The following is a 13507-nucleotide window of genomic DNA, read 5'->3' on the forward strand; positions in this document are numbered from 1 at the left end:
TACACTAGTGCATACGGTACACACATGCAGACGCACACACATACACACACTTACATATCCAGGCGCATACAAGCCACTCAGGCTTGCACAAAAGAGGACAGCAAATGAAAGTGGTAATTACTTTTAAGACTAGAGAATTGAAGGATTGTATGGCGGGGAGCAATGGGTCACTGTTGAATGGAGAGCAGGAGATCAACGAGACAGTGGGCGAGACTGATACACATCTCAATGAAACGTAGAGCAGCTCACTTCGACAAAGGGAAAAATAGCGGTTTAATGGTTACATGTCCTCTAAGAATATCTTCTGAACAATTTGGAATATAATCTGCTTCATGGAAATGATCTTCAATGTTCCCTCATACATATTGCATACAGGAAGCGTATTGTCATTTTGCTATATGCCACCTGGTGCAATGTATTTTATAGTGCTCTTGCAGTCATTAATGCCATCGTTGTATTTTATGGTTGTGTTTTATAGTCACGGCGGATTACATCGCATCTGTTTGGGTTTTTTTTGGCACTGGGAACCTAAGTAAACAGATTTGAGGAATGTAACGCCTCATGTTAAGGTTTTGCACTTGTTCTTCAAAAATAATGACACATTTGTATTATTAGTCAAATATTATATTTCTCAAGTCTTCGTTGGAGCAGTTTTTTTAAAATCTAGGGGGTGCTGGGCAGAGCCATGTGAGGTCAGAGGGGCGGGTCTCTCTCAGCATCCAATAGGGTCACACACTTCAATGTCAGTGATCAGCAGAGACGGAAGAGGAAGCAAGACATCCCACTCGATACTTCTGCTCATGAGGGTTCCTAAGGGGATATTTTTAAGACACAAGGGGGTTCCTTGTTTTGATATGGGAGTGCCTGGCAACCCTGTACACACCTGTATTCTGAACCCTGTGGATGATGGCTTATATATGGAGACAGACACCCGTCCCCGTGAGTCTCTCCTTCAAGGGCGTCGCAGGAAGGTTTTGGAGGGCAAAATCACCCACTCTGTCTCTCCGTCTCACAGCGGATCTCTTCTGAAACATACAGAAGAGAGGAGTAGACACACACAAACACAACCCCCAAAAGGCCCTTCTCTCGCTTTGGGCTTCTTCTTTTGAGTGGGGGAAATTTTTACTCCTGTGCTCAGTGTTGTTTTTGTTCTAGTGGCTGGGCTGTCAGCTGTTTAAACTGCTGAGGGGTGGGGGGTCCACTGGGGGTCTTTGAGGAATTCACTGGCCTCCTCTCTCTCTCTCTCTCTCTCTCTCTCTCTCTCTCTCTCTCTCTCTATCTCGGTTGTGGCTGCCTTCACAACCAGTGAAACCGAAACACTGAATGCGTCTTCATTTGCCTGAACTTTTCACACGCCTCTCTTTTTGTTGCTACGAGTCAGCTCGTTTACGTCGCACGCCCCGGGTACCAAAGCAGCACTTTTCTTCTCCCTTCTGTGCTTCTCCTTCCCACAATGTTAAGCCCATTTTAGCTTGACTTAATCTGAAATGGTACTTATCTCATTTTATGTCCACCTCAATGCATTAACTTCAGCTATTTCCCTTTTATGTAGCTGTTTTTCTTTTTTTGATGAGTGCATTGAGAAAGAGAGAGAGAGAGGGAGAGAGGGGGAGGGAGAGAGGGGGAGGGAGAGAGGGAGAGAGAGAGAGAGAGAGAGAGAGAGGGAGAGAGGGGGAGGGAGAGAGGGAGAGAGAGAGAGAGAGAGAGAGAGAGAGAGGGAGAGAGGGGGAGGGAGAGAGGGAGAGAGAGAGAGAGGGAGGGAGGGAGAGATTTGAAACCCAGACCACGGAGTAGACAGCCTATCAGTATTCAGTGGAGAAAGTGAGTGATGGAGAGAGAGAGACGGAGAGAAAAAAAGAGGGGGGGTGATGTATCAATATTCTGAGTAGTGTTTGAGGGCAAAGGGAACGAACAGAGGGGGGGGGCAAGGATGGAGGAAGGGAGGGAGGTTGGCTGGAGAGAGTACTTGAGTGAGTGTCTGAATGTGATTATTTGCTCATGTATGCACATGCTTGTGTGTGTGTGTGTGTGTGTGTGTGTGTGTGTGTGTGTGTACATATGTGTATGTTTGTGCATTAATGTGTGTGTGTGTGTGTGTGTGTGTGTGTGTGTGTGTGTGTGTGTGTGTGTGTGTGCGTGCGTGTGTGTAAATGCTTGTTCATGTGCACACTTTGCATGATTGTTTTGCAGATCCTCACTTGTGGACGTGTTTGTTGGATAGACTGTGCATAAGACTAAGGAAACAGTTTACAATGTGTTTATATGTGATGGAATCTCCCATTTGTTTAAGTTACACATACCCTCCCTCCCTTCCTTCTTTCCCTCGCTCCCTCTCTCCCTCCCTTTTTCTCGCTATCTCTTCCTCTTTCACGTGTCTTTTACTCTCCCTGCTAATCAGCATTTGAAAGGCAGCTTTGACAGTGAGAAAGAACGTGAGAGGCAGCAGGAGGAGGGGTGTATGAGAGCAAGAGACACGGTGAGTGACTGAGAGAGAGAGAGAGAGAGAGAGAGAGAGAGAGAGAGAGAGAGAGAGAGAGAGCGAGCAGGGGAGAGAGAGAGAGACCGAGGCAAGGGCTGTACAAGCATGCCTTTTATATTTACTAGCGACTGAGGGGAAGAGAGAGAGAGGGTGAAGAGAGAGACAACCAATGTGCACAGCTTTCCCAAGAGGAAATTAAAAGAAAGAAGCTCAGCGAAAAGAGTGAGAGAGAGAGGGGGGGAGGGAGAGGAGGAGGAGAGAGAGAGAGAGAGAGAGAGAGAGAGAGAGAGAGGGAGCATGCAGGCGAGAGGGAGAAAAGAGAGAGCGAGAGAATCTCACACTGGCTGTCTCCTAATCCTAGTCCATCTCTAAGAGGGAGCAGAGGGTTAGTGAAGTGATCCAGAGCCAGCATAGCGTCTCTTCTCCACCAGCTAGCACCACTTGCGTGCTCATACACACACTCTCACACACACACACACACTTGCAACGGGATTCCGCGGTGGGTCCGCCTGCCTGCCTGCCTGCCTGCCTGCGTGTCCAGGTCTATTGTGAGCGTGAGGGGATTGTTGTGCCTCCAGTCGGTCCAGCCAGCCAGCCAGCACAGCCCCAGTGCGTTTCGGAGCAGGGGTCCCCAGCTGGGCCGTTTTGGGGGGCACAGGAGTCTAAAGAAGAGGAGGAGGAAGGAAAGAGGAGGAAGAGGAGAGAGTAAGTGCACTCAACGCTGGAAAGGAGTCAACGCTGGAAATGCCCATCAGGTTAGGCCTTCCTGGAACAACTTCTGGTCAGTGTACACACACACACACACACACACACACACACACACACACACACACACACACGTACGTACACGCACATTCACACACACAAACACACTTCCACTGTTTGATAAGTTGCTGTGATGTTGTAGAAATACTGTCAACTGGTCGGCATTCCAACAGTCATGTGAGTGTTATATGGCCGGATGGTTGTGCCAGTTTGAGAGTGCCCTACAATGTCACGTGTACTTTTAGAATGAAAAAGTTACTCGTTTCAGAGAGTTTCAGGGGTCCCACTTTCTTTGTGTCACCTACTGTCTTCGATTCTTAGCCATGTTTGGGAAGGTGTCATACGTACGGACACGTTATGGTTCTCTGCTCTTAACAAAAAAAGGGTCTGAGTCGTAACATGTCATGTAGTGTTAAATATTCATCTTTGGACCAGATGAAGAGTGTCTGTGGCGATATCAGTGTGTGTCATTAGTTCACTTTTTAAATGGAGAGGAAAGCCATATAGTCAAATGGATATGTGACATTTTCGGGTAATGGTGAAGGAAAACACACTGGAAATAAATGTATGTGTGTAAATATCTGCTTTCTTTTTTATTTTGTCCGTTCGGGACTGGATGGTTATTGTCTGTGTATTTACCGTCACTCTCTAAAATAAACTGGATAAAAGTTGCTGGCTCAACAAGGCATAAGCGAAGTACTTGCTTCCTAAGTTGTTGACTTTCTGCCAGCGCACCGAAAGGTCAGCAAGTATTACTATTGTTATCATTAATACGTTGTTTAAAAAAAATATATATATATATAAACGAGGTCATGTTCTTCAGCTGTGAAAAGCATCATTTCCATGACATTTCCTGTCTTCTGTGCCTCGTTCAGAATAAGAAGTATTAGTAGGCTGCTGTGAAGGAACGAGAGAAAAGCCCAGTTGGCTTGAATGGATGATTGTAGTTCTTTAGGGCACGAACAGCAGGTGGCCCTAATTGACTGTAACAAAATGCCTGTGTAATCTGGTGCCTAATGGTAAAATAGTACATATATCGCCAATGCTATTCTATAATCACACCATACAATAGAACAGGGATCATAAGGTATTTTATGGTCGACTCCGCGTGTCATTTGTCTAAGGCGCTGCTAGCCGTGTGTGTGTAGAGGCACAGCACAACTACATAAAAGGGAGGCGGGGAAGGGTGACTTAGGGAAGACAGAGTGGTGCATTAACAAACAAATGTGCGTGCGCGCGTGTGTGTGTGCGTGTGTGTGTGTGTGTGTGTGTGTGTGTGTGTGTGTGTGTGTGTGTGTGCGTGCGTGTGTGTGTGTGCGTGTGTGTGTGTGTGTGTGTGTGCGTGTGTGCGTGTGTGTGTGCGCGTGTGTGTGTGTGTGTGCGTGTGTGTGCGTGTGCGTGTGTGTGTGTGTGTGTGTGTGTGCGTGTGCGCAAACAACACGGGGACCAGTGTTTTTACCCAGGTGTATATGTCCCTGGTCTGCCTTCGTGGAGTGTGCTGTTTGTTGACAGCAATTGACTGTTTCTGTGCGAGAGTGCTGTGAGGTATAGCAGCACCATCACCATCTGCAGGGCTCCACCTGCTCGGCCACCGCAGGTGCAAGGTGAAATCACTCCACCCAGTGTCGCATAACCCCTCCATAGACCACAATAAGACTGTTGATCTTAGAAGATGTTTTCGGGCTGTGGTGGTTGTGTCCGTATCGATTCAAAAAAAACAAAAAAAAAAAAAACATGAGGATCGAAAACCGGTCCAGACGTTATTGGCAACACAGGCGGAAGGCGGTTTCAACAGAGTCACTCGTTCCTGTAGGCTCTGAAAGGAGAAGACGCCCATTGTCTCGATCAATCAGTAATAGCTCATGTTAGTCCTTGTTGACCGTGTTCAAACCAGCACTTGTCTTCTTTGATTTTTATTTGATTTCTTTTTTCTCCGTCTGTTTGGGTGATGTCCTCTTCTGCACCAGAGCAAATATGGAGTCGAGCTCCACAAAACGACCTGAAATGTTTTTATAATACGGTGAAGGGATCATCCTTGGCAACCGGGCCGTGATATATTTTGCTCTGTTGAATAACGTGTCAACGAACTAACCTCCAACAGTTATTGCATTGAAAGGGGTCTGAGAGGCTACGGTCACATGGAGGGAGCGAGAGGGTCGGATATTATAGATCTGACAGGTTGACACAGGGATGGCGTTGGCAGTGGTGGATAGGGAAAGGCGTGGTTGAAGACTCTCGGGTGGTCATCGACATGCTCTTTTCTGAAGACTTTCTTTAGCGTCGGGGAATGAGGAAGACATGTAGACAGGCGGGTAGAAGACGTTCTGCTTTGTTTGACTGTTGACTCACCGTCAAAGAGGATAGATAGACACACACACAGAGGTGTCTGACTGTTGACACACACACACACAGAGCGAGCGAGCGAGCGGGAGAAGTGTGTGTGCTGCGTTGACAGACGGTGTCTGCGTCGGTGACAGAGGGTGTCAGCTCAGTGTCAGTGAGATGCGTTTAGTGTCACACTCTGCTGACCTGATCTCCGGTCAGTCTGTCCACTCTGTCCCGCTGTGGCTCCTTACATAGCCCCTGCTGTCATTCACACACTGCCCTGCAGGGAGCCAGCGGCCCGGAGATTTACCCACACACACACGGACGCGCGCACACACACACATACATACGCGCACACAATGGACGGACGCGTGCACACACGCACATACACAAGTGCGGATGCAGACACGCATACATACACACCCACGCACACACGCGCATACACACACACGGGCGCACACATGTATGCAGGTAATTGCCATAGTCATAGAATCCCTTGAGGAAATGGGGGATATAACGTTTATTGAAAGCAGGTGCTTCCACACAGATGTGGTTCCCGAGTTAGTTAAGCAATTAACATCCCATCATGCTTAGGGTCGTGTACAAAAAAATGTAGGGCGGGCCATTATTTTGGCCATTATTCTGGCTACCATGGCTATGCTCCCATAGCATGACAATGCCCCCCCCCCCCCCCCATTCACAGGGCACAAGTGGTCACTGAACGGTTGGATGAGCATGAAAACGATGTAAACCATATGCCATTGCTGTCTCGGTCACCAGATCTCAACCCTATGGAACACTTGTGGGAGATTCCGGCGCGGCGCCTGAGACAGCGTTTTCCACCACCATCAACAAAACACCAAATTATTGCATTTCCCGTGGTAGAGTTCCATATGCTTGTAGAATCGATGCCAAGGCACATTGAAGCTGTTCTGGTAGCTCATCATGGCCCAACGCCCTATTGAGACACTCTATGTTGGTGTTTCCTGTATTTTGGTAGTTTCCTGTACACTGTACATAAAAAAAATGTCACAACTAGCCTGATGGAAACAGCAAATTTGTCGGTAAACTCTCCAAATGTCGATAAAACGACATTCCCTAGACAAGGTGGGGTCTTTTTGTGTCTGTAAAAGGAATCATGTGAGAAATGGCAGCGGAAATGTATTGATGTGCAAATAGTGATATAATTAACATCATATTGCAGTAATGATATCTTGTGTGGTCCTCCCAGGCTCCCACTAGGAAGTGGGAAAGCTGCAGTTGATTACACTACAGATAAAATAAGTTACGATGAACTTCACAGGGTGGTAATAAATATCAAGGGTTTTATTCCGGTGACATGATGATCGATGCTTGGCTGCCGTTTGACCCCAAAATATAGTCCGTAATAATTTCATCATGTAGGCTATACTTGCACTGTATCTGTGAGCTGTTGGCTAGAGCGCACGTCCCTGGATCAGAATGGGCTCATCAACTGTACCGTATAACACCATTTTGTTTGTGACAAAACCATCAGTAGAGTTGAAAATGCGATGGAAACCCAAATAACTTGTATTTTTTTTAAATTTGGTACATGTTATTTTTACGTGTACTTTTGTCATCACCCACAGCCTTTAATCCGCAACAAGTCAATTTGATTTAAATACCTCTCTGGTGGGAAAATACGCATCACGCAACCCAGAGGAAAAAAAGACCATCGTTTGGGGGGATTTTGACTAAATGTAATCTGTAGAATAGTTATTTGGAGGAAGGATCGTTGACACATAATGTACATTTTGACATGTATCTAAAAGCATAATTGAGAGATAGTTGATCAAAAGTTGACATTGCAGGCCTCCTTTAACGGTCCGTAGCGTTGCATCTGTAGGTACCACAAAGCAGCATTGGTGTAATATGAAGCTTTACAGCTTGCTCTGTGTTATGAGTAGTGTTTCGATTTCAACAACTTTCTTTTAACATTCATTTTTGAATATTTAAAGACATAAACATAACGTCAACAAATGTTTTATTTATATATTGTTGAACCTAATACTCTACGGGCATATCAGAGTCCCATAGTGGGATCTCTGCTGTTTCGTAAATTCACTCTGGCTATCTATTCTGATTTCAGAGCACTCTCGTCTGAGTGTACCAGAGAGCAAAATAACTCATATGACCGGTGTCAGTAAATGTAGGCAAAAAAACAACGTAAGTAGAACAGTTAGTCACCAACGCTCGTGACAACATGAAAACAGCCTCACCACCTCTGCTCGGGCGAGTAAAACGGTCAGAGTGAGGTGTTTGAGTCTGGAAGTAGCTAGTAAAGCTAGCCAACTTTAGCCAGTTAGCTTGGGTGCTTTCGGATCAACCCCTACTCCTCGGGCCAGAGCGTCCAGTCTGTGCTCTGAAGGCTTCGAAAGTGAAAAGCTCTTAATTTACAAACGGACAATCTGACAAAGCTCCGAATTTAGGAACGCCCAGAGCGCACTCTGAGTGCACCCTGGCACTCCAGAGGGAATTTACGAACACACCCTACTTAAGCATTACCAACAGAGGGAATGTGAAAATGGATTCAAAATGTTCACGGTGACTTGCAGGATGTGCAATGATACAAGTTAAAGGAGGGCTGCGATTGGTTACCAACGATACCAATTTCTCTGTATTAAAAGGGCCATAACTGTAAAACTAGTAGAGATTGCACTCTGTAAATTTGATATGCCTGTAGAATATATTATTTTCAGCAATATATTGAAAAATGTTCATGAATGTATGCAAATAAATGCTTATTGAAATCAAAATACTACTCCAATTACAGAGCAAGCGGTAAAGCTTCATATGATACCAATGTTTACTTTGTAGCACCTACAGATGAAGCATTATGGAGTCTTAAACGAGGCCTGGGTAATGCCAAAATGGCATAAACTTTGATCAATTATTTTTCAATTCTGCTTTTAGATACACATTTCTCATATATATAAACAATCCTTCCTCCAAAGGACCGTTCTATGGATTACATTCTCTAAAACGACATTGGAGGTGGCTTATGGTAGAGAAATGAACATTCAATTCTCTGGCAACAGCTCTGGTGGACATTCCTTCAGTCAGCATGTCATTTGCACACACCCTCAAAGCGTGAGACATCTGGTGGCATCGTGTGACAAAGCGGCGCATTTTAGAGTGGCCTTTTATTGTCCCCAGCATTAGGTGCACCTGTGTAATGATTCTGCTGTTTGATCAGCTTCTTGATATGCCACACCTGTCAGGTGGACGGATTATCTCGGCAAAGGAGAAATGCTCACTAACAGGGATGTAAACTAATTTATCCACAACATTTTAGAGGAATAAGCTTTTTGTGCGTATGGAACATTTCTGGTATCTTTTATTTCAGCTCATGAAACATGGGACCAACACTTGACATGTTGCGTTCACATTTTTGTTCAGTATAAATGCACTGAGGATATTCAAACAAGGATACAGTATATACACACTATTCAAGAAATTACCTAAATATTCTCGCTCGCTCTTACATACTGCCCCCACAAAAACACAGACCTGCCAAGAAAGAACAGACAACGTAAAAAGACATGCATGTACTTAACCAAATACAGGGCAGGTACACTGAAATCCATTATGCACTGGACACAGCTACACAACTTATACGACCCTTATAAGCCACTGATACTGGACTGAACTCTCTGACCTTTGTATACATGTATTTCTATTTGAATGTATATATATTTTAATGTGTCTGCACTTGCGTGTGTGTGTGTGTGTGTGTGTGTGTGTGTGTGTGTGTGTGTGTGTGTGTGTGTGTGTGTGTGTGTGTGTGTGTGTGTGTGTGTGTGTGTGTGACCCTGTGTGTGTGTGACCCTGTGTGCTGGTGGTGCACAGGTCAGCTTGTTGGTTCACCCACACCCACCCGCGTGTGCGCATAACCCATCCACGACCGCCGGACTATACATGATAAAGTGAAAATCTGAAACCCGCAAATATAGAAAATGTGCTGAACAGTTCCAGTTCACTTTCTCTGCCCAAGAATGAATGAAAAACTTCAATGTAGCCTAAAGATATGAATTGCACAACAATTGTACATTTAAGGATTTTTTTTTAATGCATCATTTTCTCTTTATTCAAACCGCTCGCCACCTACCCGCCCTTCACCCACACAATATTCCACGACTCTAAACCCGCGTATATAACTGCGGGGTTATGAGTCACCCCCGCGCGTTACACTGTGTGCTGGGCTATGGCATGTGGTTATTTAGAGGTCAGTGGTGATGTTCTCCCTGCCCGAGGGAAGTGGATTTAGTGTCTCTCTTCTAAAACTGTTCCCAGATAACAATGCGTAGGTACAGCATCATTATGCATCTCTCGCTCCCTCTCCCCAAGTCCTTTCTCCTTTCCTTTCAGACAGTTTAGGAGATCTTTGCTGATTTTCTCCCAGTTCTGACTCACAAGTTCCACTTCAACTTGATATCGCACCTTTCGTTACGTTCATAAAGCCTTGACCTATTCTTCTGTATATCTATGCTGCTTAGGCTGCTCTCTGATATTCATCTCCCGGCCGTCAGGGCTACTTTCATGTACGGCTGTTAATAAAGTGGGTCTGCGGCGTGTTGACAGTGTTCCCATACAGTATTACCATGCTATCTCAGCGCTCCAGCCCCACGGTGGATCATCATCGTGGAAAAGCATGGATTTTCTGTTGCGGCGTGTCCGTGAGGACTAGGACATCAAAGAAAGCCTACTGAGGCCCCTATGAAATGAACGAGGAGGAGGGAGAGAGCTATCGATTAGCAGACGTGAACACTAGCGCACCTCCCTCTCTTCCTTTTTCCTCTCTCTCCACCCCTCTCTCTATCTCTCCCGTCTCTCGTTCTCTACACCCATCCCTCTCTCTATCTCCATCGCCATCCAACCCCGTCCTCTCCATCCATCCTTCTCTCTGGAAGGTTCCACAGTAGATCTCTTGGTTCAGTGGTCATTTAGCTATAGGTAGGGCCTGTTTAGGAATGGTCAACCCCAACTGCTCTTGTTCCCTCGTGGCCACACCGTTCGTTCTGTTCCATCCCTCCTTTCCTCCTTTCCTCCTTTCCTCCTTTCCTCCTCATTGCCGTGACGATACCTGGGGGTGGGCAGGGTCAGTCTTGTTTAATCGAACAGCGTATTGATTCCATTATATAATTAATGACCCGGGTAGGGGTTGGGGAGGACAGGGAAGAGTGCAGTGGGAGGAGGGAAGCGCTTCAGCCCTGGAGAATTGGAGAGAACCTTGATCCGGAGTCGTCAAGGTCAGCCGGAGCCGGCGCTTCGATGTGGGGGTGGCTTGCCGTCTGAGGACCGGAATACCGAACCAGAGAGTGAGAGAGAGAAGTCATCATGTCCAGCGATCCAGTGCAGCCGGGGACCGATCAGCAGTTGAACAATAAGTAAATAGAGAAACATCTGACTTCCAAATGTACCACCATCAGCCGTGTGGTGGCATAATGAGCAGGCGAGCCCTTGGAAGACCAGAATACTGAAACTATAGACGCTCCAGCCACTCATCAAGGTCTATTCACCGATCTGGTAATCCCCCCCCCCGGAAGAAAATATAAGTAAAATACTGCTCTAGTCTAATTGATGTGGATGGGTTTTTGCCTCTGTACCAGTTTGGACATTTCCACACCTCTACGGTCGCTCGCTTTCTCTCCTTTTGCGAGATGGGAAACAGCTGTCCCGTCGGGAGGTTGAGGGACCAGTCATACCGCATAGTAAACATTTAAAAGCAGACCGACAGGCAGTATTTCATTGTGGTAAGAGGAGCAGAAGGAGGGGTAAGGGGAAGATAAGGAGAGGCGTGCGGCTGTTGTCTTTCCCAGTGTCAAAGCCTGCGGTCTAACTTTGGGCCTCCTGAATTGGCGCAGTGGTCTAAGACACCGTATATCGGTGCTAGGGGCATCACTGCAGTACCTGGTTCCAATCCAGCCTGCTTCACATCCGGCCGGGATTGGAAGTCCCATAGGGCGGTGCACAATTGGCCCAGCGCCGTCTGGGTTTGCCCGGGGTCATTGTGAAATAAGAATTTGCTCTTAGCTGGCTTGCCTAGTTAAATAAAAAAAATATCGCCGCACGGGCCAATGTTAGCCGGCTAAATTGTCGACTCATTTATTTTTTAAAGAGGACTCCAAACATTCTGTTCCCTTCTCTTTTATTACATCATATCATATCCTCTCCTCTCCTATTCTATTCTATTCCCTGGGGTGTCCAGTGTAGTGGCTGGGGGTCTTAGCTGGTATTTGGACCCAGCTCCCGCCAACCTTGGCCAGGTCTTCTATGGGGCTCCAGGGGAGAAATGTGAGGCATAAAACAGCCATTTTCTGTAGCCTGGGGAGCCTGTGGCATTCCAGCAGGCAACTGTCTGCGTGCTGTTTGCCTTAAATGTGTTCATTTGCCCGACTCCCCCAGTCAGAGCTCTGTAGGGAGGGTCGGGGCGTTTTAACGAACCTCTGACAGCTGGAGGCCCTAATTAAACGTCCCCCGCTGAAAACAAAACAGCCGAGCAGCCAAACGAACTAACTAACACGCCGACCAACCCACCGACGGAGAGGCTCGGAAGTGGTGAGCGCACTCCCTCCCGGGCTGTCGACACGAGAGCCAGCCACAGAGCAGAGAGCAGGGCAGCACAGCAGGAGGTATCACACAGACGTACGTGCAGATGTAAGCACCTACGTGCACATGTCCCGCACAGGGCTCTTTTTGGATGCACACGAAGGCATGCAGACACTGTAATACTTTTACGTCCGGTATACCAAAGTCAAGTTGTTGTGTTGAGAGCCTGTTCTATATCGGAATAAGCTTTCGTTGTTTTCAGTAACCCTCCGCAGATGACACAGTTGACATACAGCTTGTTGTGGCGGCGCTGTCGAGAACATTTGCAGTCAGAGGCCTTTGCCGCGGTCCATTTGGGAGAGTGCATTAGTGGCATCCCCAACCTGCGACAAGGTTATGAAGCTGATTGAATAATTACCGTCCATTACGGCCCACGCCACTGCTGGTGTGCTGCCTGGCTTCTGTCTTTAGAGATAGGGACGCACGGCCGATAGAGACTCAGATTAGATAAGGACAGATTGGGTCAATTAAGAGATAAACATACAGGTACGAGACAGAGGGGTTGTGTGTGTGTGTGTGTGTGTGTGTGTGTGTGTGTGTGTGTGTGTGTGTGTGTGTGTGTGTGTGTGTGTGTGTGTGTGTGTGTGTGTGTGTGTGTGTGTGTGTGTGGGGGAGGGAGGGAGGGTGGGAGGGATCAATTGTGTGACTTTTATTTCCCCCTCACACAATGCAATGTACTCAGCCAGGTTGGGGAAGGTGATGTACAATGTCATTGTTACACACGGCCCAGGGACAGTGTGTAACAATGAGATTCTACACTGATGTGATGCCGGGTTGGGAACTGTCACAGTCGTGTAAAAATACACTTGAAAGTATCCTCTTGAGGACAGACTACTTAAACATCTCACCAAATGACGCAACATTTTAGATTGAATAGAAAGTCATTTCATTGAAATGTCAAAGTCAGGTCTGGCTCCCCATATCCCAGCTCCCGACCCCAGCCTGACCCTATTCTGCCTATTATTCTTCCCCTCCCATGATAGTGTTGACCCAGCGGTAGTGAGGTTATCTCTGGCCGCAGGGCAGGACACCAGGCTGCTGCAGGCCACGCTGACCTTTAAAAGGTCACCAGCGCATGGAGGGGGAGGGGAGAGGGAGGCCAGCCAACTGGCACCACTGGTAGAACTGGGAGCCAGAGGGTGTGTGTGTGGGGGGAGGCAGGGGAATTGGGGGAAGGGGGTCTGCTTTGCCCTGTCTTTGGTAACTGGAGTGAGACTTCTGTAGTGAATGAGCTTCAAAGCTTTTATAGGGAAATGTACACCTAACTAAGCATAATTATTCCTCTCTCTCTCTCTCTCTCTCTCTCTC

At 46.9% G+C, this 13507-nt stretch overlaps 1 protein-coding gene across 2 annotated transcripts in view; it reads left to right on the plus strand.

The window, feature by feature from the left end:
* The first annotated feature begins 2739 nt into the window (after positions 1 to 2739).
* LOC135545239 (neuronal PAS domain-containing protein 1-like) overlaps positions 2740 to 13507 on the plus strand; it is a 36867-nt gene continuing 26099 nt past the window's right edge. The window contains exon 1 of one of the 2 annotated variants that reach the window (XM_064972866.1): positions 2740 to 3260. The gene's annotated coding sequence lies outside the window, so the exon portion shown is untranslated. The remainder of the gene's footprint in view (positions 3261 to 13507) is intronic. The other variant, XM_064972868.1, reaches the window with a different exon arrangement.

Source organism: Oncorhynchus masou, chromosome 9 (assembly GCF_036934945.1).
Source record: "Oncorhynchus masou masou isolate Uvic2021 chromosome 9, UVic_Omas_1.1, whole genome shotgun sequence".
Lineage (NCBI taxonomy): Eukaryota > Metazoa > Chordata > Actinopteri > Salmoniformes > Salmonidae > Oncorhynchus > Oncorhynchus masou.